General features: G+C 43.6%; 1 protein-coding gene across 2 annotated transcripts in view; it reads left to right on the top strand.

Annotated features, from left to right (window-relative positions):
* tei (irregular chiasm C-roughest protein teiresias) overlaps positions 1-25552 on the top strand; it is a 310935-nt gene that overhangs the window by 67882 nt on the left and 217501 nt on the right. The gene's annotated exons all lie outside the window — the stretch shown is intronic.

Here is a 25552-nt window from a genome sequence, read left to right on the forward strand (position 1 = left end):
TTGCCCGAAACTATCCTACGAACGCGAATAAAAGGAAGACGAATGGTTGTTTTCTTCCATCTCGAAAAAACCACCCCTCGCATTGCACACGTGTTGGGCGAAAACGTTACCGTTTCTTTCACGGGCCATTGTTAGTTACGCGCGTGTGTTTTTCCCGCGTTAAACTCGTTACACGGGGGGATTCAGTTTCATCGCTGGTGTTTCGAGGGAAGAATTTTTCGAAGTCGGCTCTGTGAAATTATGAGAAACGAAACGTTTAATGCCTCGTCTACATGGCACGATGTTTGTGCGGCTCGATCAAAGTAACCGAGTGAACGTGCGAAGTTTTTACGTCGAGAACACGTAACGTTTCGCTCTATAAATCGAAATGTTTTTTTTGGATCAGCAGTTAAAAGCTGCACCGAATTCGTCCCGATCCGCTTTATCCGAGCGCATTTTCCCCAGAAACGGATTAGGGAGTAATGTATTCCGTTGCAGGAAGCAGTTGCGGTTAAAGTCCACCTTTCCTCCTGACCACCGACACGACGCCGGCTTTCGTCAAAAGCTTGCCGCGTTCAAACGCGCGGAAACACACTTTCTCCAAGTTAAATTGCCACCGTCTGTGATCACGTTTTTTCGTTTCACGAAAGAGTATCGAAAGCGTTGTAGCCGGAACGTTGTAGAATTTTAACGAATTTTAATTTTAATCGAATTCGATCCTCCCTAGAACCGGAGAATCACCTCGATCGAACATTCGAAGCGAGGCTTGGAGAGAGGATTTGGGGACGTGGAACAGAGATTTAACGGGAAGGAAAGTTCGATCGAGATTCGTGGTCGATGCGTGGCTTCCACGACGTCGCCAATTCGAAAATTCACATCCTGAGAAACATACGTATATACGATAGCCCGACAAGCTTGATAGAAGGATCGATATCGGGAGTTGATACACGAACGTGCATAAACGATACGATAGACTAGGAAATAAAGCGAGATAACTAACCGTCTTCACCGTTACACCGTGCTCACATTTTTGCATTTGAAAAATGAAACAAGGATGAAAATTTCATTAAAATCAGAATTTTCGAGCTCGACGAACGAATCTCCTTGTATTGGATATTGCACACACGTTGTTCCACGACCGAATGTGTATTTGTTCATACGTTATATATATATATATATATATTTTCGAAAGAATGGGTAACATCAACAACGGAATTCAGGCGTCGGTGTCCTCATTTGTAGCACAATAAGCCCTGATTTCAGTTCGAAACAGATCCCGGGAGTGCATTCCCCTTCTCTCTCCCCCATCTATACACACGAATACGTTATAAGACACGGAACGAAGGTAATCCGCTCGTGACATCCAGCCGGTAATTAAACTCGAATGATATTCGAAACGAAAGTTTAAATTATCTTCTCGCGCGTTGATTATATTTTTTTTTTCCATCGTGATTTCGAGGATCGGAACCGCAAACTTGGCGCGACCAACTCGGGTGCCGAATAATTTTCGCTTGGAAATATTAACGACGGGACGAAAACGCAGCGGGCAAGGGTCCGCGAGTTTTGTAGTGGTTCACGTTTGAATTTCACGCTCGTATCTAATTCTGTTTAGCGGAGTGATCGAGATGCATACGTCGCGTTCGTCGTGGCGAAAGTTTAAATTATCCTGTCCGCCGAGAGGAAACATCCTCTTCCTCCGGGGAAACGAGTCGGGGATTGGCTCGAGTCTGATTAGTTGGCCCGCTCTCTGCCTCGTTTTATCAGCCATTCCTCGCTTTGATAACAGAAGGTGTCGTGAGGTGTTTTTCGAACTGACCGAAAAGTAGCAGGAGAGATGGTTTCTCCATACCTTGGCCCTTTAGAGGACTTCTTCTCCAACTTTCCTCGACATCCTCTGTTTATAATCAGACTCGGCTCGATCAATCCACAGATCCGTATCAATTTTCGTAACGACTCCCTTCGAGGCACGGAGCTGCTTTATAGATATTTCTCGGGGACGATGCGTTCGATTTAATTAATTCGAGATCGTGCTTTCTCACCTCGCTGCTGTCATTAATTTCGAACGTACAATTTTTTTCTATCCAGTTATATATATATATCGTTGGACTCCGCGGAAAGAGTTTCGCGATAAAATTGGATTCGCGTGAAAACTCGTGCGATAAAATAAATGTCCGATCGACTCGCGGTCGTGTCGCCTTTTAGAGGCGAGCTCGAAAACCCGGAATCTGGGAAAACGAACGAAACGGAAGAAAATACGGAACGAAACGAAAACGAATTTAACTATCCAGTGTGGAGCAGGGAAAAACTCGTCTTTTTCTCGTGAAATCGTGAAAAAAGGTGGCGGAGATTAAAAGTTGCCGCGAACCTATTACCCCCTGATACGTATCCGCCATTAACGTTTTTTAATCCTCGATTCTCGTCGTATCGAATCCTCGGGGAAAGTTTTAACCGTCCCCTTTGACCGTTCGTAGAGGAGACGAGAGAGTATTTCGCGATGAATCGTCAAGATTCGGTGGAAAAAGTTTTCCTCCTTCTTCTTCTTTTCTTTCCTCCTCCCCTTCTCCTTCTTCTTCTTCTTCTTCTTTTTCACGGAATTTGAATTCTTGCGACACCCCTTTTGGACGGGTTCTCCTCGCTCGAGTACGGCTTCAAATTACGAAATCATCGACGGCAGGGAAGAGGAGGAGACGCGAGAAAAGTCGGAAGCAACAGCGGAGGAGAGAGTGTCGCGCGTCGAAAGAATCGGATGAAATACGGTAAAGGAGGTCGGAGGAAGTTGCGAACTCGCTTCTTGGCGAGACATTTTACGTTGATTCGCGCCCGAGCGGCAAGCATTGTCGGCACCAGATGCAGAGAAGCGACATTCTGTCGAGTTTCTGCGATTCGATTTGAATCTCGTAATATCGAAGTTTGCAGAGTTCACGGAAGTCTGGATAATTACGGCATACTGATTTCATACAGGCAACGTGACCTCTATTTTTCGAGCGTGCGTGCGTGCGTGTGGTGTAAAGAGGATCGTCATGAAACTTCCTCCCCCTCCCTTCTCGCGGAAGAACAATTCCTCCTCCCAGATATGTGTGTAAAAATTGACTTAATCGATCGCACAGGAGACGCAGGATCGATTGTGTTTCGTCGAAAGGAGGAAAAGTGAAGCAATTATTGGCGAATGGTAATTGGAAGATAGCGAATGGATGGTCGAATCGAATAATTAATATTCTTCGGTTTCCACGATGCCGGAAGTATCGTCTATGGCGTTGAGGCTAATGCAGCCCGTGCTATTTAATACCCCCCCGAGGGGGAGAAGTATACAGCCGGTACCGTAAGGGCAAAACTCAATTAACAAAGTGGCTCGTCATCTTCTCCCAGGCCTCGAAACTAAATCCGTTTAATGCACTTATCTTTGTTGCCGCAGCAACAGAAAGCACTTGAAATCCGTTTAATATACTTATCTTTGTTTCTGCAGCTACGTACGAAAAGCGTTCCCGCTTTTAACGTGTATTAACTTATACGCGAAAGCGAAAGCACTGTTTCCGTTGTAACCTTGTTAGCGCTGCGAAATTAAGTGCACGCGTCTTTTCGTATATTCTTTTCCCTCCTCCTCTTAATCCCCGTTTCTTTTTAAGCCACGTGCGGCCTCCCTCGCATCGCTGCTTTATCGCTCCGTTTCCGCCTTTTCACCGCTTTCTTCCAAAAATGAAGGTTGTTTCGAGGGGGGGGGGGGGGGTAATAACAGTTGAGTTCGCGACGCGACGCTCTCGTGAATTCTCTCGTCGAAAAAAGATATTTCGAGATATTTCGGGAAATAATGGAACGATGTAATTTTGGAGGATCGGCGTGAAATACAATTTCGAAATATAATTATCAAATTTTCACGTAACACGTTAACGTCACGTTGATATTATTCTAAGCGCAAACATGTTTAATAACATAATGTTTAACAAGAGAGGATACCGCCGGATATAATTATTAAAAAAAGCGAAACGCGTATTACTCCTTCTTCGATTCGTTGTGATCGCGCGTAATTTCGCCGGCGTATCGCTTCATTTAATTTCGCTCGATTAATTTCCATTTAATGAAAGGAAAATAAATGGTCAATGTTCCGAGTGATTGATTAAAAAGTTATAAATGATTTTATAAGATGCGTAAAACTGTGTACCGCGATTCAATAAAACACGAAAGGTTGTATATTAACCGGGAAAAATACAAACCGGGAAAGCGAACGAGCAAATATACATACACACACACACACACACACACACACACACATACATACATACATATATATATACACACACACATATGGGTTAAAGCGAAAAAGCGACGAATAATTACGTGTCACGATCGAAACGCCGCCGCTTCGCTCGGCGACGGGTGTTAATTTCATGACGAGAGATCTAATTTGTTCGCGTCAATTTACCACGCTCGAGTATTTCTCTGTGTTTACATTAATTCGCGTAAAATAGCATCCGTCTGCTCTGCCGGCACAGGCAGATTCGTCACACGATCGTTTCGCGAGGTTCTTTCGGTTGGGGGCCGAGTACACACTTAGAGGAGGGAGGAGAGGGGGAGTTCACGGTGGATAGACACGGTGGAAGGGAGGAGGAGGAAGAGCCGCGTCGAGAACGCGTCTATTTCACGCCTACTTTATTTTACACGGTATCGCATCCGTTCTACGCGAGAAGCCGCGGTGCGGATTTTCAAAGACACGGAGGAGGAAAGAGATCGCCTCTATCCTCTCTGTAGTAGAACCTCTCTTCCTTCTTCCAAATGCGGAACGAAACTTGGAGGATCGTGCTTCCTTTTTCGAGAAACGAAAGAATTTCTCTTCGTAAAATTAATATATCGCTTGTCCATCGTTCACTCTCGTCGAAATCGTGTGGTATCTCGATAAAAATTAACGACAGAAGAATATTACTTCCAATATTCCATTCCCTCCTAATCCTCCTAAATTTGTAATTCGAGGTGAAAGATTGAAGTATGAAATCTTATATACAGTTTGAAGAAATCATACGAGAAGAATAAATAATGTCCCTCAGAACGTCTAATTTTTTGATTCGTTCGGATATCTCGATCGGTCTATGAAGAGTTTGCTTAGCGGTAGAAACATCGGAATGGAACGATATTCATTGTAAAAAATATTCTTTTCTTTGTACGACGATATAAAGATTCTCTGCTCGTTGATCGAAATTCACTATCTTCGGAGTTGCAATACGGGTAAATACGGTAGATATCGTATGGTAAATTTCGTTTCGTTTTTTGGAGAGGCATCGTTTATAACGGTGTTTTTTTATCGAGATACAACAATCGATAAAAAATAGAAATAATCTTAAATCACATCGCGATGTCGTCGAATTTGCGAAATAGGAAAATATCTCGTAACCACGATTCATAACGTATTACGTCCATGGCAAGCGTTACGAACTTGCCTTCTGAAATTTTCGGATTTTTTCGATTCGTAAGGCTCTGGATATCGTGAAAAGAGAAGTAGAAGTCGAGGAGAAAAAACGATTTGAGGCAGCGGCGATCAAGGAACGTAAGTAAGGTATCCGGTTAAAGTTTGCGTTAATAAACGACGTTTCGTCAGTCTCCTTCGATTCGATCGTGTTTCCCTTTACGGATCAAACCAAACGCAAGCCTTTCCATTATACCGTTTGATCCTCGAGGAATCGAAGAGGAGGAGAGTATCGGTAATCGAACTATTACCTTGCAAGGAGGGGGAGAAGAAAAAAAGAGAGAGAGAGAAAATGACTCGATCTCTCAAGCCGATATCTCACCGAGAGGCGAGAACTTTGCCGGAAAACCATTCTCTCCGTCAAGGTTGAAACACGTCGCGTGATAATTTTCCGCCGAAACGCACCCTTCTTTCGCCCGTTTCACGTCGTCCTCGCGTTTTATTTCATAATGTTTTTTTCTCCCCCTCTCTCCCCCCACGACGTCTGCTCGTGTCACGGAATTATTTCACCGGCAATTTACTCTGCATTTTGGATACGGAAACGTGTCCTCGGTCGGACATTTGAAACTGGACGAGAATTATCATCGACGACGAGGGAAAGGTTCGCAAGCCGGAAGGGCTCGAAGCTGGCTTTTTTTCCCTCTGGTGGACGGACGGTTAAGAGGTTAGATTCGCTTCGTTAATGGAGACGATTTATTATTTTCAACAATCGGCGGCCGATTCGCCTTTCATCGGGCCCCTCTTCTTTTTCCATTGGTGAACGTTGTTATGGATGATGAATCGCGTTGCCAGGATTTCGTAATTCGGAATAGTTGGAGAACGAGGGGTTGGAACGAAGTCGGAGAAGGCAATGGGATTCGAAGAATTCGATTAACTTTTCCCTTTGCGTGGACTGGTCGTTTAGGGAGTGACGATTGATTCGACGTATTTTTCCGAGTTAGATCTCTTATTTTCGTTCAAGTGTGTTGTTGGCCCTTCTGCGTCGTTTGTAATGCGAATGACGATTTTATTTGCATTATTGGTATTAAGACGGAAGAAGATTTCTCTGTTCGAGGAAACGAACAAGAAAAAAGAATTGTCATAATAAATTTAAGATAATGAATTTATTCCGTTTGCATAAAAAAAACGAGGAATTTTAATAACGAGGAAATGATCTAAAAACGTTAAAAAAAAAAAAAATGCGGCAATAAAAAGCATCGCGCCAAAGAAGCTACAGTAATAAAAAAAACAGGACAAGAACATGTAAAAAAATTTCAACAATAAATAAAACAGCGCAACGTAATCAAAAAAAGAAAAAAAAAAAGGAAAAGAAAAAAGGAGAAAAAAATTGGCAATGAAAACAATACAGGGAAGAGATACGAAAAAAAAAAAAAAAAAAAAAAAGAAAACAATTTTTAGCTAGATAAAAACTAGAAAATCAAAAATTGGGACCGCAACGGTAAAAATACAGCGGGAAAAAGAAACCATAAAAAAAAAAAAAAAAAAAGAACGCTACGAGGGGAAAAACAAGAAAAAAAAAAAGTTCTCCGCGAATGAAAATTCTTTTTAAACGAGTACGACCATTAGATTTGTAGAAGGTCTGAGGAACGGGATACGTGCCAGAAATTTGAAAATGGCAGCTTCGAATAGAATCGAGTTACAAAGTTGTCGATGTAAAAATGTGACCCAAAAAAAGATGGGTACCGGGGAAAAAGAGCTGTGCAGCAGCTGTCCAGTAGCTAGCAACGTATATACCCCACTCGAACAAGTAACTTTTCCCTTTCGTTCCATCCATTTCATTCTCCATGATGAACGAAAACAAAAGCCAGCCCGATACGAGGTTATTCGATACAGGAGGCGCATTTGATTTGCCCGCAAAAATTTATTAACCAATTTATTCTCCAGTTGATAGGAATTCGGTTTTTGCCCGGCGTGACAGGGCATAATAACACGCCGTTTCTTCCTTCTCCTATCTGTATGTATATGTATATATATATATATATCGTATTAGCCAAAATAATCCCCTGCGCGCCGTTCAGAATTTCCATTATTATCTTGATTATGCAAACAGATTCTAATTGTCGCTTGTAGCAACCGGCCTGGTCGCCGGTTACACGACCGGCCCGTGTACGAGTGGCGTCGAATTACCAAAACGTCCAACTTTAACCACCCCTTCCATCGCTCTGTGTGTTCTCTGTGTGCAAGGATACGTAATAACAGAGCGCATGCAGTTGCTGTATAAATGTATAGATATATGTTATATATATATATATATACGCGCGTGTATACAGAATGCGCTCGCGGAAGGAATTAGTGCGCTGCGTGTTGCAATTCGAAATGGCCGGAATAACGCAAAGGTCGTCTTGAATAGAGGTACGGGAGCGAGTGTCGAGCTAATTGGCTGCGGTGGTAAATTGGGCCAACGCTTTTGCGCGGCCTCGCGACGCCAACTTTCCACCCTTCGATTATGCTAGCTGCTCGCCAGCTAACTGTGAAAAACACGCGAATTGTTGGAATATAAAATATCGTCCTGTGCATTGTAGCGGACAATGGCTCGCTTGGATGGGTGATGATCGTGAAACGATCGACGGAATTCGAATCGAAAGCGTGAAAATATTGCCGATGAAATTAGGATGAGAGAGAGAGAGAGAGAGAAAAAAGAGATAAATTTTCGAGGAATTTTGAAAATTGTCGAGTTGAAAGAACCATTTTGCCATTTATTTCGATGGAAAAATAATTTTTTGAATATTACGAGGGAAAAGATAAATTTGAGAAAAGACTCGAGTAGGAGGAGGAAATAAAATTTCGAGTATTTTCTAAATAGCGGTTTGTAAATCGATAACGGAAAGGTTAGAATGGGAAATGAAATTAATTTTAAGTTTCTGTCTCTGAACGATAATCGAGCATTAATCGTATTTAGCACGAGGGGGAGAGGAGGAAAGTCGAAAAATCATATTTAACTCGGTGTGTAATTTTCAGGTCGATGGATGGATTTCGAGCGACCGATATCGCGTCGGTCAATTTCAATTTCACTCTCGTTATCGATTAGTCGGCCAGAAGTGAGAGTTACGTACGGGGCTGGGCTGTACATCACACGGAATTAAAAGTTCTCGACTCGTAGCCGGAATTCGTAACAAGCACACTGGACGAATTCGCGCCACGTTCTCGCGTGATAATTCGTATTCCTGACAGTTTGCGACTCGTAGCACCAATTTTGGCAAAGGATTTTCTATCTTTACCAATTTTTTCTTTTTCGCCATCGACTTAACGCTCCAATCTTTCGTCTCCCTAAAATCTAAAATGATTCCTTTAATCCATTTAATCGTAACGAGGAAATATCTAATTTAATATCGAAATTACGAGGTTAGAAGTTGAGAAACTCGTCAAAGAGAGTTTAAACAAAGAATAATCGGTTAATTTAATTTTGCTAAACGTCTATTTGACTTACACGCTCAATTATAGTAGTTAGACGCTTGCGACTCTTAAAGGCAAAGTTTGCTCAGAGTTCGACGATCGCGAGACCATTATTTAGAGTTTCCAAATTGTCGTGGACGTCTACAAACAGATGTATCTGTTGACGAGATGAAGTTACACACACGTTAATTCTTAAGCAAAGAAAAAAAAAAAAAGGTCGATCGAGAAAGCAGATTAATTAATTCGATTAATTATCGAGCTCGGGCTAATACATACAGTTACACACGATCGGTGTTAACTCTGAGGAACGACGAGCCCTGCGAGATGTTTTTCATTTCATCGAGACGACCCCGGAGCGATAAAACGAAACGTCGTCCTCCCGTCTTCTTTTAATTCCGCGTGATCCTCGAAGGTGTCACGAGCCTATCCTCGGCAAAGAAAGGACGTCCTAGGAGGAACGTGAAGGGGAGCGGCACGGAAAGGGGAGGAAGAGAAGAGAAGAACGGAAGGAGAGAGAGAGAGAGAGAGAGAGAGAGAGAGAGAGAGTAGAACGGGAGACGAACGACTTTGGCATTTATCCCTTATCCCGCGGCTAAAATTGAACGCGAACGAAATTTGTGCGGCAGGGGGTTCGCGACACCTCGAGGGGAAAAAGGCCGAAGAGAGGGAGATTGGGAGAAAAGGATGAAAGGAAAGAAGGTAATTGGTCTGGATAAGGAGGGGGTTGGGGAGACTCTCATTGCCGGTTTTCAAGCAATTCTAGACAAAAGCTTTGGGCCACCCTCTCGAGCCTCTGTAATCCTCGTTTCTTACGGGCAAGTATGTTCTTTTGGTTAGCTCGCAACGTCCGACTTGCTGCGTATTTGAGGTGGAAAAAAAAATTTGTCCGTGTTCTTTCCACAAAGGGGAATTCAAGTTTTTCAAGGTGGAGAAAAAACCTGATCGATTCGAGTCGAATTTTACAAGTGCGTCTTGTTTTTAGGGAAAGATTTTTAATTAATCAAAAATTTTAAAATGTAAAATGTTTAAAAGGCAAGGTTTTGCTCTCAAATTTGACGAATTATCGGTGATTTTTCTTTTTTCTCTCTCCTCTCTGTAACTCGCAATCGAACTTCGTACAGGAAATCGAAGCGTTGCATGTAGGTTAGGAGGTCGAGGATTTTCCGATGAACATTTCGAGAGCGCTTTAAGGTTTCGAAGAGGAGGACAGTATCGACTAACGAACGTTATAGCGGGCGGCTATAACATCCCCGTCATTTCGATTCAATGCCAGAATTATGAACGTTCGTACTAGGCCGATCGAAGAGATACGAAATTTACGCGAGATTCGTTTGGGATATCTTTTGGATATCCTTGTATACGATAAATGCTCTTAAAAGGAAAAAGTTTAATTTATCGCGCGAACAATAAATTCCATATTCGGAATAATAATGGGAAATTAAATCTGGACATTGGTAAGTTTAACGAGCAATTAACGAGCACGTCCCAACGATTTTCATCTTTTAGAAAATTCAATTCATCAAGTCGGAAAGGAACTATCAAATACTCGCAAGTGCTCGTTGAAACTTGGCCCATTCGAGCTCTCAGCTTTCAGCGCTCGTAAATTAGAAAAATTAACCCCGACTCGTTAGATTTCATCGGCGTGGACTCTTTTATCGCGGGTTACGAAGCGAAAAGCCGGCGGATAGTTGGTCGAAATACTCGACCGACCGAGCTTCGAATCAAAACGTTTTCGTTTGTTCTCATCGTGTCGAACGTTACGTCAATCAACGATATATACGTAGCCAGGATGAAATTCGGCTTATCATTACGTTGGTAATTCGATGTTCAATGACTGGACGTTTCCGTATTCCCTTTACCGTCAACGGAAGGATTTCGTTGTCATCGAGTCGACGGGCGAAACCTCTATCTATAGAGAAGGGAAACAACGATATGTTCGACGATTTATTCGATTTCCTCCTCTTCGAACGGTTATGTAATCGTCGCATTGTTCTCCACACGGGGATCCAATTAATGCTCGATCGTGAAAATGCGATGATACGATTCGTGAGTCGAATACAACTCTCTCTCTCTCTCTCTCTTCTTTCTCTTGGCGAGAAGAATTGACCGGCCTGCAAATTCGAATGAAACTCGGCCAGGCCGGGTGTAAATTCGTAAAGAGGTGTAGCAGGCAACGGATGGAGTGCGAACAGGTCGTGGAATCTGGGTGAAGTTTGGTAACACGCCCGAAGGGAACGAACGAAGGTGTTCCGGATAAAGTCAAAGTTGAGGGAAACGGGAGGGAAAATACGTGTCGCTTGCATAGCGCGATGAGCGGAAACACAAACGGTAGAATTTTTAACTTTCCAACTCTTCAGAAAGTCGCGAATTCCTTCCCTTCCCTTTTCCTTTCCTCTTTTCCCCCTTCGTTTTTCTTTTTTTTTTTTCTCGCGCAAATTCCTTTTTTCCATAAACGTTCGTTTGCACGAGACGTATAGGGAAAATAATAATCGAGACACGCTATCTAGATCCGTGGCTTTTCTAAAACCCTTCACCTCCGTTTCCACTTGACAACACAACGCCTGCCAGGATAGTTTTAACGAGAGTTGTTGTGGCGATTACTCCAGTAATTACGCGGAAATTGTACCAAACCGCCGGCCATAATAGCCGCGTTAAAAACCGGTCCCCCTCCTCCGTGTTTTTGTTTCGAAACTTTTTTCCCTCCCCCTCTCTATAATTAATCGCTCGTAGTATTATTAATTAGAAAGTTGAGCACCGTGTTATTTACGCTTTGTATCATTCGTTTTCTGCTCCTCGCCCCTTTTCTCGGCCATTCTCCTCCCCTCTATTTTGTTTCTTCGTTTTTTCCTCCCCCTCCCTCCCTCTCCCCCCTCCCTCTCTCTTTTCCTCCCTTCCCCCCTACCTCGATAACTCTCGATGGCTCTCGAAAGCGCGAAATTTCCGAGCAAGATACCGATAAACAACATCGAAGCGCGATTAATATCCCGTATTATACGATACGATAATTCTAATTATTTATTAACGAGATTGTCGCGAATTACTCTATGCAGGGAGGACAATCGTCAAATAAGCGGCGCGACAATTACAAATATACGCATTCGCGTATTATTCCCCCTCGAAGATTATTACTTCCCTGTCACTGTATAATAATTTCATAATAATAATTACATTATAATATTCAAACACGCGTTGATGAACGTCACAAATGATCGGGCGATACATTAAAATTGAAGTTTCACGGTGGTGAAACGTTGTTAGAATATCCCAGATCGAATATATATATCAGTTGAATCCGTTTATTACCGTTAACCCTTTCCACCGTGTGTTTGTAACAATTTTATTCGCTTAATATGTTTCTTGTGAAACTTGTGCGTTAGCACAATCCTCGCGGATAAGATGAATCGTTCTTTTTTTATCATCCTCGTCGTTGAAGAAGTGGGTGAGCGCCATCCATCATCCATCCATTCCGATCTTTCTTTTTTTACGCCTTTGAAAATTTGAAAATAACCGAAACATTTATATTCACGTTATCCCCCGCTCGAGATTGATTTATAAAACCATCAACCGTGAACCAACTGCGAAACACACTATACCGGCGTGTGATTCATTATTCTTCGCGTGGTTCGATAAACCTGCTCGGCGGTCCCTCGAGAGGAAACGAGAGTAAAAGGGAAAAGCAAGGTCAGGGCGATGGAAAGCATCCTCTCTCTCTCTCTCTCTCTCTCTCTCTCTCGTGTCTTTTCACCAGGACGATAAATCTTGACGAGCATCCGGCTACGCCACCGGATTTGACCGTAAAGGAGGTGGGAAAAAAAAAAAAAAAGAAAAGAGAAAAAAGAGAGAGAGAAAAAATCATAGATCCGGCGATAGTTGAAGCGGAAGTACGTTTCCTCGTCTGGGCAGCCATGCGTTTCTGTCACAACTTGTACCCCTCTCCCTTGTTTGGACGATACGAGAGAACGTTTCACACGCGCGAACGAAGCCCGCTTTGGGTGCAATTTCACGAGCTGAAGTTAAATTAATCAGGCTGTTTCGGAAAGTTTGCAACAACGTCATATTATAAACGATAGCGGTGGATTAAATACGTGTCGCCCGTTCTCCCGTTGAAAATTTGTCAATCATGACGCGCGAGGTTGGACCTCCCCCTCCCCACATTGGTAGCGCGTATTGTATTACGAAAATTACAAATACAGCGGAGCGGTTGTTTTGCCTTGTAAGACGACACCGTGCTCGCGTTGCAGTAACCGGAAACTAAATTGAACGTGATAGCTGCGCGGTTTGCTTCTATTCGCTCGCTGAACAAGTTTTCCCTTTAGTTAACTAATTTTCTCGTTATTCGAAAACTTTTGATCGTACGTTCGTCCCTCCTCGATTGTCGTCGGTTTGTTAACTTTGGGAATCAACAATCTTTTGTCGATCGTTGCGTTTTCAGTTAATTACCAGTCATACGATGTACGTTGTCCAGATCGGTGTTGTTCTTCTGTTTTTCTTCCCCCCACCCCCTCCCCATCTTTGTTGGTACATACAATTTTTTTTTTTTTTTTTCGTTATTTCTTGCTTTCGTATTGTATCGTCACAGCGTTCATGAAATCAACGATTTCATTATATCGTATCAATCGATGTTATCGGAGTAAGGTCGTATCGAATTATTTCTCTTTCCCTGATCACGATGGCGTTAAATTTTACCCCACCAGAGTGAAATTGGTGTTTATACGTTGGAACACCTTGTTTGGATTTCCATTTTATACTAGATAAGCGAGATAGATTCGCACTAGTAGTAAGATAAGTAGTACAGCATCGCCTGTGGTCAGACTCGGCGAAGAGCTTGTTTAGTCGAGTGACTAAAATAGAACCGCTATTGACCAGACAAGTGGCGAGGACTAATAACAGGTTTGGCAAGTAGAATAGGGCGGCGCTTGATCCGACAAGCGTTCAAGATATATCGAGCAAAGACCTAAATAGCGTAATATAGCGTAGATAAACGGTTATTGCTATGTAGCAAACTGGCAATTAATACACAAGTTACGTTCCAGATTAGATAGCGATTCAAGTTGTATCGTGTGCAATCTTTCTCTTCTTTTTTCATCTTGAGATTTATCTTTAATCACAGAGAGAAAGTTGTTAGTGTTAAAAGTTTCGTAAGAAAAAACGATACGATTTATTTATTTTTCACTCGTCGTTCAAAACATTCGTGAAATTTACTCGAGAAAATTTTTCATTTTTTTTTTTTTTCGTAGTTTTTTTTTTTTTTATCAATGTTATCACCGCAGTCGAACGAAGTATATTGTAAACTAAAAACCGTGAAAACCGTGGGGCGGGAACAGTGAAAAAATTAGTCGTGACAGTTGACGAGATACTTTTTCAACAACGCTTAATTGCTGAAAACCTGGACAATCACTAATTGCGTCTTCGTCGCATATGCCGGAGGCTTTCAAAGCAAATAAAGCGCGGCAAAAAGTGTTGTTCGTTTTCCAGTGGTCAACAACGCTTGAGGTGTGCAGTCGAGGCTTACTACTATAGAAGTTTGTTCTGTGTTATCCGAAAAACAAAATGAAACGTCAGAATTTTTATCTCTCTCTCTCTCTGTCTCTTTTTTCTACATCGATGTTCTTCACGATTTTTACACGATTGCCTCCGTTTAGAAAGAGAAGATCAAATATTTGATATTCGAACGTTTCGAACGTTTTGTGCTTTCAAAAGAACGGGGGGGTAATCAACCGATTGCAATTCCTAGTTGCAACACGGAAAGGCGAAGGCTACTTCGACAGAATGATTTCATTGGATCAGTTATCGCGAAATTGGTGTCATATCGGTGACTAGTAACCAGATTTAACCCTCTTACATTTTCACTCAGAGTTCACCGTAGGCAAAGACTGTGTGGCTCACCTACCGACAACGGAAGGAGATGACTGTCTCGTTTCTAGGAGAGTTCCATGTCACCAAGTTGTCGCTCTGACAAAGAGGGAGTTGGCGAGCTTCTAAGCACGGTGTGCTCGCTCTTCCTCTCTCTTTCTCGCTTTACCCGGTTTTTCCTTCGTCACTTGGACTCTTTGTCTTCGTCTCTCCTTTGAGTTACAAGTATTACGATGCTTCGAATCTCTCCCTCTCTCTCTCTCTCTTTCTCCTTTTATCTGCCATTTTCCTCCCTCTATTTGTCCCGCTCTTTTGCGCTATCTCCGTTCAACGGAGACAGGCAAATGACGATCTCTCAGACTTCGGTACTGTTCTCCTCGTGTTCCTCCTTGCACCAACCTCTGTGAACTAAAGTACTAGAAACTACAAGTTATAATTACGTCACAAGATAACTCCTACGGTCGATATTCTCGTGTAAGTAGCCCCCGTGCAGGCGAGGAGAAACGTTGTCGCAACCGGGAGAGTGGTTGTAAGTCGCTGCGAGGGTAGTACTATCAAAGTTGGATGGTATTGGCGGCAGATAACACTTGTACAGGAGCAATTATTCGCGATACTCGCGAATTCAATATTTATACTCGTAGCTGCGAATTGTTGTCCCGCGTGAAATATCTTATATATAAATATTTCCTTTCAAAGATACACGATTGAATTAACATATTTCGATATTTATCACGTGTTTTATCTTTCTTGGATGAAATTTTTAAATTAAAGAGAGAGAGAGAGAGAGAGAGAGAAAGAGATTCGTACGAGAGAGAAGATGGAGTTGTCGCGTCAACAATTATTGATTGTACAACAATTAATTGAAACACGACAATAATAAAAGATGCGCTCATCGTGATTATTCGCTTGGAAATATTCAATGGAGACAGGCGCGGGATGTATTTATTTACAGGATTCTTCGAATCGATGTGCCCCCGTACAAAGAGATCTGTGCGTAAAATTATTTTAATTAACAACCAGTGTTTGCTCGACGCAACTTATATCATATTACGCGGAAATTTTCTCGCCATTCCTTCCCTTTCAAGAATTCGAAACGAACGACTTCTCCCCTCCTCCAACGACGAATTTACACGGGCGTTTCGTGTTTCAACAACATCTATACCGGTCATTGGCTTTCGCGAAGACGCGTTTAACCAGAAAGATTCCTTCGAGTACGCGGCTGGTCGTCGTATTTCGTAAGAGAAATGGAGTCGTCACGCGGCCGACGAGGGTTCGTCCTCCGTGACGAACGAGCCGCGCGACGAAATACGAGGAAGAAATACGTGGCGGAATGCACGTAAACGACGGAAGCGTAACAGGCGCGACGCATCGCCCATCACCGACTTCCTCTCCGGTTATAAAATTCACTTAACATCCCGAGAGAGCGGTTCCTCCCCTCTCACAGGGGGACGATCAACTCGAAGACGACTTCTCCCTTTGTCCTCGCGTATGCACGAGGATTTTCGAATCGTTTCGAAACTTCTCCTCCACCGTTTCAAAGATTGGACGACGCCAACAAAGTCCAGTGGTGGAGTCGCCGATCCCTCGTGTCGACTCGTTGTTGCGTGACACGGTGCTCGTGATTCCGTATTCGTCGGAGACAGAGACGAATATATACCGGCGCGGTTGTGAAAAAGGAATACCTGTTACTCCTGTTCGGCTGGGAATTCGAATTAATGGTAGGTGATATTTCATCGGTTCTTTTTCGAAATTATCGCAGCCCGTTCGAGGGGATAACGATCTCTGGCGGAGGAACAAATGGCGGCGCCCGTTGTTTCTTAGGGAGAGCTATAAATCCGAGCGGAGAAGTACTCGCCAAGTACTTTGGGCTTTTGATCGTTATACGCCGAGGTATCTTGGCCGAGGAATTTCCGCGAACGAGGCTTCGAGGGGGGGAGGGTGACGTTGATATTGATTAAGAAAAGAAATTTGAAAGTCGAGAACAAAATGGGCGAGAATCGTACGTCAACGTTTTCACGATCTATTTTTCAGAGGGAGAGAATCTCTTGCTTTTTTTTCTTCCCCCCCCCCCCCCCCTCTCCTCGACAAATATATCTCCTTACAGATATATTCATCGTGATGTGTACGTGATATTGCGAGTTCGACGCGTCCAATATCATCAGACGGGAAAAATAACGGTGTTGGCAGTTCATCTGGATTATATTTGACATTCCTTCGCAGTTATATGACGCTATTTTTACTGATTATGAGGGCAGCGCAACACGTTTCTTCTTTTATCTATCACTTCCAATACTCCATTTCCACTCTCGTGACTCTTCGCGCGTGCTCCGCTTTTAGCCGTCCATTCTCTCTATTTCACAATTTTTTTTTTTTTTTTCCCCCCGTTCGTTCCTGGCCAACTCGTTCCCTCCTATCATCTCCCATCAACGACCTTCACGTTTATCTTCCACTAGAACCGATGAACCGATGATTCGCATTAGCTCGAGAAACTTTCGCAGATCGAAAATATACCGGTTTGAAATTCATCCGGAGAAAGCGCGATTCCATCAAAGGAACGAGTTAACAAATTGCATTTGAACGCGCGCATTTGAAAGACACGAGAACGGGCGCGAGAACGTTTGCAAACAGGGAAAGGAAAGGTTTGGTGCCCTCTGCGGATCGAGATCGATCCGTGGCTTTATTCCATTTCGTATAGTTTATCCACCAGTTTCGCTTCGCGCGAAATATCCTAGAGACATTTCGTATTCGTGCGTGGAGGAATACAACCATCGTGCGCACGCAGTCTCTCATCGGATCCTCAAAATCTGGTTGAGTTTATCATGCGCGATCGTATACGAATTTTTTTTCTCTTTTTTTTTTTCTCTCCATCCTTCTTTTCCTCTTTCTCTTCTCTTCTTTCCCCCACGTCGATATATTTCGTATGGACTTTTCGCGTATCTAACAAATTCGCGCGCATTTAAATTTCAGATGCTCCCCGGAATGCATGGGAAAATTTCCGACGATGAATCGCCTCGCCGTTGAAGCAAGCCTCGGCCACCAACCTCGATCGAAAATATTCCCGCAATCTAACTTTTATCACGTGTTCGTTCGGGCTCGTTATCCCCGTCTAGATATTATTCAACTCTCTCTCTCTCTCTCTCTCTCTCTCTCTCTCGTCAAACAAACCGTTTTATCAACGCTCTTCCGCGATATATTTTTCGATATACTCGCGTCGAACTTTATAATTTCAACTTTTCGAAACTCGACCGAGGCAAGAAGCCAATTTGGCGCACGCTGTCTCGTGACGTGGCATTTTTAATTATGCATACTAGATGCGGCACCATACCCACACTTACGTGCACTCGTACATACGTGAGATTTCAACTCGTCTTCTCGGCGCGCGTAAGCTGGATAAGAAGAAGCATCCACATAGCAGCAGTAACCGTTGCGTAAAAAGGGAATAAACAGCTAACAACTTTCCTGTATCTCCCGTGTAACAGTGGATTGTTAAGAAGGAATTAACGAGCGTTTTTAACTAGCGGAATTATTTCGGTATATTTAATCTGCACGCTTACTGCTCGTTTGCGCACAATGGGACATCTTCAAATCGTTCGTTCCCTATCTTCCCGTGGAAAATTTCGCCTCGTTAATTCGTTTCGCGAGCACAAACGCGTGCCAGGGGAAATCGTGTATATTCGTTTCCTTCAAGAGTGCTATCCTTTCCGAATCGCAATTTCGATTCGTCATCCATGAAGGATCGAGATATACATATACACATACATACGCACGTATTACGATTGGCAAAAGTGGAGGAGGAGTAAAACGCGATTTCCGCGATGGGAAAATATTTTTCCACGACACCTATCCGTCGTCGTGGGAGACGCGTATCCGAATTTGCATGCGCAAAGGGATGGCGAGCGAGGAAGATTGCCACGGTGGGTTTCCATTGGGTTTCTGTTTTCATCGGCGGGGGGAGAGGAATATTGGCATCGAATCTTCTTCCCCCTTTAGAGCCCTTCTGGCAAAGAGCGTCGTGGGTCCGATATACGATGACAAAGGGGATGGAGGGGGGGGTGGGGGGAGGAAAGAAAAAGAAAAAAAAAAGGGAAGAACGCGCGCGACGAAAGGTCGACGGAAGGTTCGACGGACAGAAACAAACGGTCGGAGAGTGGAAGCGCGGGGGAGGGGAACTCGTTGCGAGGTAAATACAGGGTGTCCCGTTAATTTCATCCCGAAAGATTGGCCGCGAGATGCATTAAGATTCATGGAGTGCATTCTTGTTAAAATTCATAGCGAAATGAAAGGGGTCTTGCATATTACATGGAAGATTGCGCGTTTCCTCGTGAAAAGGATGAATAGCATTGTAACTTGAACGACGCCTCCTCCTCCTCCTCCTCCTCCTCTCCCCCCCTTTTTTTCACGGCACTAAAAATTCTCCCTGTTTCCGCGGGAATAACAGGGAAGGGGTAAAAGTGAGGTAGAAAAGTGTCGGTTATATTCGTATCGTTTGAGAAAAATGAGTCTGATCATGGACAGCTATACACTCTGCGTCTGCTCGAGTTCCTTTCCTTATTTTTCTTACGATATTTCGTTGCAATTTTCTACTGCTCAACCTGATCATCCGTGCCACGCCGACTTTATCGTTTTACGAAAATGGCGCGCTACACGGCGCTACAGACACCGTGTATATAAGACGCGCCGCGAGCTGGTTTCTTCACTGCTGTGCGTAGACTCGAGCATGAATCCGCGATGGGGGGAGGATCGAAGACGTCCGTATAAAAAGGAAGAAAATTCGAGAAGAGTGGGGTGACCACGGAGAGGAAAGAAAGAAGGGAGGGAAGAAGAAGGTCGACGCTCGTAGCATACATATTTTATGGAGCAATCACCAGCAACCCTTATCTACGGTTTGTTCAGCTCTGTCCCTCTGTTCAACCCTCTCTTTCTCACTTTTTTTTTTCTCCCCCTTCTCTCTTAACTGCTTACGGGTTTCTGACCCCCTCTCGCCGAGTGCTCTCGAAAAAAGATTTGCACGATTACTAATAAACGAGGTGTGCATGCACCACCGAGGGATACGTGTTCGTTTTTGGATAAATTTTTTCTATCGCGTTGGAATCGAAACTGTTTTCGCCGCGAGATTGGATGCGCTCTTCACAAGCGTTTCGAGCGTTTCAGCAGAAGGGGAGTAGCAGAAGTAGTACGGGTTTGTAGCGTGATACAACGGCCAGCTATTCCTTTGACGTTTTTTCGTGTTTATTTCGGTATACACGTGTACATATATATATTTGATGCTTTTGATTCCGTAACCGATTAATTGTGATTTTTTTTATGATCGCGAGAGAGAATTTTACACGTTTGTTTGGACAGTGTATTCTCTACATGTTGTTGCGTACTTTTGACCGTTTTCTGTCATCGCGGGATAATGTAATAAAATGTCGTTTCGAAATTAATCGACGAGATAAAACTTTTTAGTCGAATTAATGAAATATTTACTCGCCAGTCTTTCTTTATCCGAAGGAAAATTTAAATATACTTTTTGTATTACAGTTTGGACGAATTCGTATTTACAATCTAGAAATGAATTAAAAAAAAAAAAAAAAAAAAGAAATTTCTCGTTAGAACTTTTATTGTAGTAAAATTCGTAGTAAAATTCGCAATATCCCGCGTCTTTTCGTTGTTTCCTGGATTGTACGATTATTCAAGAACACGAATCGTTAATTACACGGCTTCTGCGAGATAGCTAGTTTCATATCTCGCCTTTATTATCGCGTACTTTTCCTCGTAATGGTTTCGTCGAATTGGCAATGACTGGCTCGAATCGTCTTTCGTAGTAAAAAGTCAAAAAGAGCCGTTTTTGACCGTTGATAAACGGCTGTTTCGAGCCGTGGCCATCATGCTCTCTCGACGGCTCTTTACACACGAGCGAGGCGAAATGTGCCGGCAGGTGGTGACCATGTAAAATGCATGAAAGTCGTGTATGGCGTGTACACAGGCGCTGCCTGCCTGCCTGGTACCGGGGAACCCTGAATGCGGGAATTAAAACGCAATTTCCCGTACAAAGGGGACAGTTTATGCCAACCCCTTCGTTCCTCCTCCTTTCTCTCCTCCTTAATATCCCCCCTCCCTTATTACTTTTTATTTTCCATCGCATCGTGGTACTTGGATCCTCTCCACCTATAACACCAACCCCCAAGCGTCTGTTTAATGAAGCTTATCCACGACAGAGAGAGAGAGAGAGAGAGAGAGAGAGAGCTTTCTTTTTGTTCCAGCTACTCGCTCGAAACCATCGCTCCGTTGTTCCGTTGCAGCGCAACTTCTCGCGTTCTCCTCGACTTGCTCCTCCTCGCCTTGCTCCGCCTCTCCACGTATTCGCGGTGTTCCGGCAACTTTGGCCGCATTCAACCGAGTAGCCCAGCTCTCTTTTATCGCGCAATCGACCGCTTTCCTCGCCTCTCTTCCGCATAGCTGTTGCTTATCAAAGACTTTACTACGCTTTGAAGCAGCGAACGGCTTCCCTTTCCCCTTGTCCCTCCTAGACACTTGGCTTCCATCAGAAATGTTTCGTTTCTTGTCATGTCGAGCGATCGGCTCGAGTTTCGCGCCAACGCCACTGCGAGACTATCGCGTTTTAGACGCTTCGCTTCGAATGTCATATTCGGTTGCGGCTTCTTGTTAATTCGCCAAAGTTTATTACACCAATATCGATCCCTGTTTAAGGAGGATCGAAATATCGGTTTTTTATAATAATAAATATTCGTATTCCCATTCTTTTATTCGATACACAGTGGATAGATACAATTCTATTTCAATCCATGAAATCATGATTAGCAAAAGGAAGACGAGTAATCATAATCGAAGCTAGAAGTGGAGAATCACGATTCGATCCGGGGATAAACAACGCTTATTGCGCGCGCTTTATATTGGAATTGAATTCGATTCTCAGCGAGGGTGTGAAGAGAAGGGTGGCGAAGAAAAATCGAGAGAAAATGCGAGAATGGGGGAGGGTGGGTGTGCGAGAAGTGGCGGGAAAGAAAGGAACGGCGGGGCAGCGTGGAAGAAGTGGTGTTGGATGGAAGTAAACTCGGTTAAGGGTTGCCGCGTTCTCGCCGGCATCTCGAAAAAAGGCTACACACGAAGAAGACACTTTACAGAGGCACGGTGTGCAGCACCAGGTTCTTCTAACTATAGAAAGAGACCGAACCTTTTCGAGATCGTCCCCGATAAAAGCATAAAGCGGGCTTATGCAAACCCGCGCGTGGCCGTACGATATCGCGAAACTATCGCATACCCTTCTTCCAACTCGTGCGCGTTTATCGCGCGCTCTGCTCGCCTTCCATTTCCACTCCACCTCCATGCGAAATCCCCCTTCCAATTTATTGCGAAAAAATTGCGCTCGGATCTTTGAAAATTACGCGCCGATTTCGGAAACACCGCCTTTCCTCCTTGTGTATTTCTCTCGTAGATCTCGTTTACCACGCTTTAAGTAGCGCGGTGTTTGTCGTTCCTGCACCATAAAACGAACGCGAGATGTTTGCCGGGGAAATTTATAACGCGAACGCGAGGAACAACGCGTGCGTGTGCGATAAAACGATGTCGTTGATCGAAAAATTTTTAACAATGGCAAGATCGTTCGACTGTATGTAACGTCGATCCAGAACGATAAAGATACTTATTTTTTTCAAAGTTCCGATTATTTATCCGAATCGAGGATATTTATAATTAAACGTTCAACGATTGTCGAACGAAAGAGACCTCGATTTTTAACTCCTCATTTCTTCTCTCTTCACACACCTGCCCTCGTAGCATCATTCCTCCACCCTTCGATTTTCTTCCTCAAACTTCCCAATCTCTCCACGCCCTTTCTCTTCCCCCGTTATCGCGTATTCCTCCCATATTTTTCCCAACTTCCTCCCTTCTCGCTTGACCATTGCCAACCAGATCCCCCGTCGCCCCACACACGTATATACTCGTAGTATATCGCGCACAAAGCGGCGTGCATCGTATCCTTGTATCTCGTGGAAGCATAAGGGGACGTAAATCTCGCGTGGACATAAATTCCTTTATCGCGTCTTGCACCGGGCCCCCCGGATACTTCTTACTTTTTCCCTCTCGCCGCGAGTAGTAGTCTCGTAGCCTCGTCCCCTCTTCTGGGTTTTAGAATCCAACCCCTTCTTCCGTTCTTCTCTCGGAGGGCTAATAATAAATACCTGCGCCAATATTGATGCGCAAATATTTAGGCTGGGGATATTTATAGCGACCAGGTTGTACAGGCTGTATTTGCTTGGAAGCGAAGGCACACACCGACCCCTCTCACGCGCCGGCATATTTCGGGGCGCGTGCAACTTCGCCTCGTTAACGCGCGCCAACGTATTATGCTTTATGTGTAACGCGGCAAATAGTCATTTTCGATCGGGCTAATGGACCGTTTATCGACGCCTCCTCCCTCCATCGCGCGTATAGATTTTTCGAGGTGGGTGGAAAAACTGTCGATCGGAGAGAGGAGGGGCCCGATTGAAAACTGTATGCGTGCGCCAAATTATATGGGTTAATATATACAGATTGGCTGTCCTGTAGAGAATGGTTTATTATCCAGAGAGAGAGAGAGAGAGAAAGAGCAATTTTCGAAACTAACTGCGCCCGCTCGATGAGAACGCGTTTTTAATGGAGCCAACTACCGCTATTATATTCGTGCGTAACCGGGTAAAAACACCAATTTTCAGTTGGCCGCGTCTACTTTTGTCCGCCAGGTAACGGCGAAATGTGGAATTTCCCCCTGTGGGAGGACGCCATTGAAATGATCGAAGAAAAGCGATTAAAAAAAAGAAAAAAAAAAATGGGGATATAAAAGGAAGGAGTTGATGAGAGAAAAGGTTTGCAAAAACCGGTCTTTGGAACCGGTGCCGATTCGTGTGTTCGATAATTTTCAATTTATCCGCAACAATATTGGGGGAGGGGATGGGTTAGAACTCTCGACCCATTTTCGAAGCTTCTCGATCGAGAGGGAAAGAGAGATGGAAGGAAAGCAAAGAAGAAGGGGGGAGGAAAAAAGAAAAACTCGATCTCGACGAGTTCGACTTACTTTCTCTATCGGTGAATTATTCGCGCATGGCCGCAGGTATACGGGGATGCTTTTACCAAGGAAATCGCTTCAATCGTTGCTCGTTGGTAAGTTAATCGATCAGACAATCGCGCATCCCTCTCCCTTCTTCCATTCCAGCCCTGCTTGCTCCGGTGTTTCTTGTTAATCTGTCGGCCGTGCGTAACAAAAGAAGGAAGAATCGGGTGGAAATAGGGAAAGATAGGCAAGGGGATACACGCTGTGCCAATTAGCAGCTCGCGGATGTCGTTTGAGCGGCAATCGAGACAACGAGGTAAGAGGAAACCAATTATCTAGCGGACCGCGTGGCTGCCCGCCAACGCAGTTGTTTCCTAATTGCATCGACGCTCGGACACGGTTGGCACATGTCCTCTCCTCCGCCACCGAATCGCCATCGTCAAAGTAATCCTCCAAATTTCCAGCAAATTTCGAATTTACCGTCCGAGGATGTTCGATCGGTTTTTCTTTCTTCTCCTTTCGTTCGTTTATTAAATGGCGAAGCGAATATGCGATAATCAGTTCGAGGGGAAGATAATCGCGCGACTCTTTCGAAAGAAAGTGTTCGAAAGTGGCGAATAAATTCAGAAGTAGTAGTAGCCCGCGATGAGATGATTTTGACACGTATATCTGATCATTCTCGACATTTTCCCATTAATATGATATTTACAATTGATTTTAAAGTGGCAATGCGTAAAATGCGGATAATGTATAAGAACGGAGCGGGGAAATCGTAAATATTACCGAATAAATACGTTATTGACAGTTGCTGTCGAATGTTTAAATATTTGTGTGATGCGTTCGACTAATTTTTTGAGTATGAAACATGGCATCACGTAAAATATTTACATTTTATCACGATTGCATGTACAAAGCAATTTATGCAACGAGTCGTATAATTCAATTAGAAAAATGCTTTTCGAACGTACGCGGAAGAAATATTATTGAAAAAAATGTCTGATCGAATAACACGGGAATTTCCAACGTAATATTTTTTCGGTATATACTTTAACGGAAAATAAAAAAAGAGGAGAAAAGAGAGAAGAGAATAAAAATAAAAATAGAAACAAAAACAGCTGCAATTAGTTCAATTATGCGATCGTATTGTATTACAATCGCGCAGTAATCCACTCGCGAGAAGAGAAGAAACATTATTTCTCGAACGTATCGTTCCCCGATTTAACGATAACATTTTTCAAACGTTTCCTCGTTGCCCGATTTAAAGCTTACGTTATCCTGGCTCGTAACGCTATCCCTTCGGTGTCAGTTTCATCAATTAGGTTGCTTAAATGTTTGCACGAGGAAAATCCCGATGAAAATTACGAAGGATCACGGGGACACGGGGATTCGAGGGAGGGAGAGCGTCCATACGTTACCAAACTCGCATTATCGTCGTGAATCAGCATCGGATAAATTATTAAAAGCTTAAACCGCGGCTGAAGTATAAATTAATTAGCGCCAACATTAATGGATTTAGTTGGATATTTGAATTAATGCGATAATCGAACGTCGCTTACTTGCCAACGATCCTCGATCATTCGTGTCACGCGTGTATCAATCGTTCGCGCGATTCTGTCCCGTTGTCGACGAACCGTTGCATCGACGAGGCGGATGTTGAAAATATCCGAAGGAACATCCGAGGAAATCGTTTCTTAATTGACGATCGGGTCTTTAAAAATATGCGTTATATCTACTATATATACGCCGAGTAACAACTAGCCGAGGAGATCCATACGGAATTTTACTCGAATCGTATATAGAAATTTTGTAACAAACGACTCGGTGAAGGGAGCAAACGCAAGAAG

This window comes from Apis florea, unplaced genomic scaffold (assembly GCF_048593485.1).
Source record: "Apis florea isolate Af1SG1 unplaced genomic scaffold, ASM4859348v1 contig_3367_pilon, whole genome shotgun sequence".
NCBI classification, from domain to species: Eukaryota; Metazoa; Arthropoda; class Insecta; order Hymenoptera; family Apidae; genus Apis; species Apis florea.